Here is a 6,000-nt window from a genome sequence, read left to right on the forward strand (position 1 = left end):
AACGCTTAACGAAGGAGCTTTTAAGCGAGTTCTATCAGTTGGAGAAATATCGATTTGGCTGCGCCGCCCACAGCCTGAAGGTTGCCGTAAAAGATGCCATTTGGCAGGTATGCGCTAATAAATAACGTATTGGTTTCATCTCATGTGCATTGATACGTCGTTCATTTATTACTATTTTGACGAGCAATTGTTTGGGCCAAGCATTGTTAAACAATTTGCCATGAATGCATGGACAAAGAATGTATGAATATAATAATTGCAGTTTGAAAAGTAAGGGCAGACAACGGTGCTTATTACAGTTTCGGTGCTTTAAGGCTTTATTATGCAACTACCCCTAGCTGATGTTTAGCCGAATTTTCGAGCGCGCTTGACTTTTTCATCTTGGGGATTCGTGGTGCATTTGCTGCCATGGCCGGTGTCACGAACTCTACTTCCCATCAAATAATGGCTGCAGATCAATTTTCTGCCGCAGACCAGGCACCAAGCTTACGCGACTTCGAGGTCTGCTCTCACCACGTCAATCACCCGTTCTGAAATGCCTCTAAAGACAAACAAAAACAAAACTGGCACATCATGTAAAGAACGCCCACGGTGTCCCGAAGTTACATTTTAAAAGATTTGAATTTAGTTTATTCCTTGTTCAAGCTATTTTTGTCTAATTGCATTTTGTGCTCCTTGCTGTTTTTCTGCTTTCGTGATCTCCCTCTCCTTTCTTTATTTTATTACACCTCCCTCGCCCGGCCCGGGAATATGAAATCCTGCGTACGTCACTCCCAGTACAAATCGCTTTGCCCGTAAACACAGTTGCCTGGCATATAAGACCAGTGAGCCAGGCGGCAGTCTGCAGCTGGTATGTTTATTTGAAATACGAAGCCCATTTCATTAAGATAATACCAGCCATAGTGCCGTAGCCATGACATTATGTGCACGACATTCATTCCTAAAGAACAGGAAGGTGCAGCCTATGCATTAATGTGCACTCAGTTTATCCTAGGGCTGGAGAAAACGGCTGTGTCTGTCCCAACTTTATTTTGTCTAAAGCAGTCTTCAAGAGTGTCAGTGTGTCGTCGGGTGCAATACCGTACGATCACATATGTCATCATTTTCTTTCTGAAACTCTACTGCGTTGCATATTTGCCGGTTGCGCTACCTGTACTTGCAGTGGCAATATACACTAATTGTCGTCCTCGCTTTATTTTAGGACGTCGTTTAGGAGGAAGTCGTACAAAAATGTGATGCCATCGTTGCATCTACACGCATGAGCACCGCCGACAAGGAGGAAGTGTTGCATGTGGCCGGTCTGCATTCGGAACCTCACAACGCGACGAGGTGGAACTCGCAGCTGCGAATGACGAGAAAGCTCGTTACCACTTTTTCGAGTCATCCAGGCCTGGCAGAAATTCTTCACACGTGCAAGAAGGCAAAACTGTCTAAATATGAACTGAAGCTGGTGACAGATTTGACTGAGCTTCGCTCCCCTGCAGAGGAAGCCGCGGAGTTGCTGCAGAAAAGGCACGAGGTAGCCGGGCTTTTGCTTGCCGCGTTGCGAAATATCGAAGTTTCACTTGCGGAAATCTTAAGCAAAGACACACTTCTTAGCAAAGAGGCGGCTAAAGGCCTACATCGTAGCCTGGAGATGCAGTTCGCAAGCACTTGGACTGATTCCGTTTTCTTTATGGGTGCCCTCCTGGACCCACGGTTTAAGTCTTCTTGATGTTCAGCTGCAACAGCGGAGTAGATCCGTTCTGTTGTGCTGAGGAGGGGGCCTCGTTTGCTAAAGCAGGACAGCGCCAACACCGTAGCGAATGCAGACTATGAAGCAGAACCAAGCAGACGGATGTTTACAAACATGATACGAAACATCATACAGACATCATACATCATACCACTGCAGGGGAAATTTCTCTTTACCTTACGGAGGGAGCTTCTGAAGACATGGTTAAGCCCCTGACCTATTGGAAAGCGAACGCTAGCCGCTTTCTCTTGCTTTCCCGCCTCGCGATTGAGGGCAGTTTTCACTGTGAACGCGACGTCAGCTGACGTGGAACGCGTGTTTTCAACGGCATCCCTGATAATGACAGTGAAGCGAAATCGACTGTCAAGAACCTCTTTCAAACAGCTCATGTTTGTGAAGCGCACCGCGTAGGTAGGAGGCGACTGTTCTATCTCACTTTTTTGTTAGAACTATCCGTTAAAGCAACCGTCATTCACACATCGGGTTTTCAAAACTAAACGGCGACGCGCCCATTTGGCTCATGACATTTTGTTGCAAAATTTCGACGAATAAAACCAAATTAAAGCTTCTTTTTGCACATTGCGCTGCTTGCGACCTTTATAGTAGCATTTAAAATATCACGAGGACACTTATGCAAAAATACGCAATGTCGTCATTTTAGCATTAACACCTTTAAGCTTAAACAATATGAAAGCTTCACAAGCCGTTAAAACATGCTGATCATGCAACTATACAGGTAGCGCGAGAACTGCCCCTATATGGGAATTAGTAGGGTGGTTGTACTGCACGACATACGTCACAAAGCTACTATCCATCGACCTTGGTAGCGTGTTTTGCGTATTTTTGCCGTTCTTAATGCGTCTGATGACATCAGCTTTATGGTGCGTTCACCGGTAACTCGATAAAACTACCAAGATGCGTTTCCCACGTTGAGGAATTACAGGGATGGAATTGAACTTCCCGGCCATTCCCGGAGTGGGAACGGGCTAAGTTTTTTTCATTCCGAGAAATTGAAAGGTACGGAACTGCGGCAAGTTCTAATTCTGCGGAATGGAATTGGAATGGGGGCGCCCATTCCGCAGCACTGATTTAAACGCGCCAAGCGTCTCAACACGCTGGCTTGCCCGCAAGAAATTCTTAAGAGCGTTCTATGCCACTTCTCAATACATGCGTCCGCTGCGTGATGGTTTCCATATCGGGCTTATGTGCTTATAGTACTCCTGCGTTGGAATCCTCCCGCCGGACAAATTTAACAATCATTATTTATTTATTTACTTATTACGCAGTACTTTGCTGAAAATGACGAATTTACAAAGTCGCGGAGCAGTTTAAAGCAAGGAAGACTAAAGTTTCGGCAAATCAATTTACTTCCCTTAATTCCCATGCTAACTGAACTGCCCCGATTGCAGCTCCCCTAGTCACCAGCGCCGGAGTTATCTCTAGTGAATATTGTGTGAAACTCTATGGACCACAAAGCCATAGCGAGCGAACACTATAGAGGTAAGCATATGTGATAAGCGCAGAACGGGCTGGGCGTTATCGTGATTTCCATTTCGTCCAATCCGCCTCTTGCTTCCCGCTGTCCCCGGCAGAAGATGGCTGTCCCCTAAATGTACTGAAAATTCTTATCTATACTTCCATTTATTTGGCGAGGACTATATAGACTATTACTTGGGGGAAATGAAAGCGGAGCATGCACTTCTTTAATTTAGCGTAAAAAATCCCGACACCCCAGTTTTAGCGTGCCAGATTTGGAAGTATTTTTCAAGTATCTGGGCACAGGGGAAGAAATCTCGAAATCAAAATGCGATATCGTCCTCCTTTACCGATAAACAATTACCGACGCAGGATAACGGCGAAAAATGTATGACGTCAAGGCAGGCTGGTGCTGGCACTTCAACCGTCTTCCGTTTTTGAGTTTTCTTGCTTGACAAGCCTCCTGTCATAGTTAAGAGTTGCACTTCGTCTATCTCAGAAGTTCAATTCACTCATGCACCTTGACGTAATGTTTCCGATAACATGTCCATTAAAGCGAAGTCTCAAGTACCCATTAAGCAATTTTTACACGATCGTCTACGGTAATTACTTGTAGTCATATGGTAATGACGGAGAACACAGCGAGCAAACCGCGAAAATGATACCGGACCTGCCGAACGCAATGCTGCTTATGCTTCATATTTCGTAGGTTTGACTCAAGTCCGCAGAATCTTGCGTGACGATAATTAGAAGCGTTGCGAAGCCTATCCACTGGCTGCCATGGCACCCACCCTTTCAACCAATCCTCATTGCCATTTTGGTAAATAATCCCAGCTCTTGCCGTTTTGCCACATGCTATTTAGTGCCTTCAGACCTATGTATATACGCGCAAGGTAAGCTCAGTTTCCTCCAAGGTTTCACAATCGACTTGTCTTCTGTCTACCGTGGTTATCGTCTGAAACTCGCATCCAAGCTTCTGCTTCACGAGTGAGGCAAGCAAACGTGATAAGAACAGGCTGGAAGTTATCGTGGTTTCCCTTTCGTTCAGTCAGCCCTCCTGCTGTCCCTGGCAAAAGATGGCTGCCCTTTAAAAGCATCGATATACAGTAGCTGACGCCGCAAGAATATCTTGCGCTGCAAAGACGGAACTTATGATCCTCTACAAAGATTAAAAAAAAAAAAAAAGGAAAACGGGCAGACGTGTTCGCTTGTCCGTGCACTTTTTGTCTCCGTAGGCAACATTTTCCATCAACATCATTTAAGTATGTTCCAACCAGTCTGCATTCAGCTGCTGTGAACGCAGCCCGTGTCCCTGCACACATGATACCACGTGACCCGGGCGCTGCGTAATGGTGATGACGGTCTTCGCTCGCATACCCTATGGTTCACGGCGAAAAAAAAAAAAAAAGACGAAAAAGAATGACGTGTCCACAAGCGCTAATCGAAAATTTAGTTCAGAAGGACAGTGAACCACGTTTTTTTTTCTGCACTGTTATAACTTTTAAGATATTATAACACTTGAGTCTTGTGTCATTTTGGTGGTGACTTTGGGTTTACGCGGGGGGGGAAGGGGAGCAGGCGCCATGTCATGCTTTTTGTCTTTTCGCCGGTCCCCCAGGCACCTGTACATTTTTCTTTTCTGTTTGCCTGAAATGAACTTCAACTTTCAACGAATTAGCAAAAAAAAAAAAAAAAAGTAAAAGAAAATGAGAGTGAGAGAGAGCCAACCTCCGCGCGCATGCTCAAACCAAAGCATTTGTAAACAAATCAATCATCTCGCACTCCAGAAGCGATATGAAGAGAACGACACATACGCAACCATCAAGATATTTTTTTTTTTCCGATGCGGAACTCCTACATACAAGCTCACATGCTTTCCGATTGCCATGTCTTATTAACGCGAGAGCGTAAGAAGCCCGTGCCGCAGAAAGTCCGGCGTCCCGCGTCGTCCGGCGTTGGACGTCGCCTCGGCGAAAAGGAATTTCGTACCGAATTCCGAACCACGCATACTGAACCCCTTCTCTACCGCCAAAGTTGCTCATACCTTGTCTTTCATTCTTTACAAAGTTATTCCTCGGAATCTTGAGAATGGCAGCCCACAAAGGAATGTAATGAAAAAAAAAAAACAACGACATCGACAGCGCATGTCCTTTATGTTAGCTCTTCTCAGACTGAAATATTAAAAGTGCGAAACAATAGCAGGAAATCGACCCACGCAAGAGGCCGCGTTTCTACCAGAAAGCTCGCCTTTGTGCATAGCGCTCGCAGCCAGCGTTTCCCGGTAAACGTTACGGTTACATAAGCTGCAGTTGCCGGGAAGCGTGAGAAGCAGTACAGGGGCTTTGAACGCTGTCGCGTTCCACTCTTAAAGGCGAAGCTTAAGCGTCCTCCAAGTTTTTAATTGCGCATGTGCGCTTAAATATAAAAAAAAGTTTTCAGCCACATGACCTACCATTGTGCAGACAGATGTGAGCAAGGAGCACCTTTCAAGTTGTCATTGTGCTGTCGCGACCGTTCAAACCAAACTCTTTTTTTTTTTTGTTTTTCACATTTGCTATAACACGGTTGATGAGTTGCACACTTCTTCATGCGCCATGCCTGAATGTTGTTTATGTTATCGTGTGCTTTAAACGATGTACCATATTTCTTCTCGTTATTTCCGCATTCCTTAGTCTCCTCTTCTTTACTGCTATTATGTGCACAAATTATATTTACCATGTATTGTACTTTTTTCCGTTTCATCTGGTTGTGTATGCACTGTTGGGATTTTTCGGCCCACCTTACACAAT

Source organism: Dermacentor andersoni, chromosome 7, assembly GCF_023375885.2.
Source record: "Dermacentor andersoni chromosome 7, qqDerAnde1_hic_scaffold, whole genome shotgun sequence".
Taxonomy (NCBI): Eukaryota; Metazoa; Arthropoda; class Arachnida; order Ixodida; family Ixodidae; genus Dermacentor; species Dermacentor andersoni.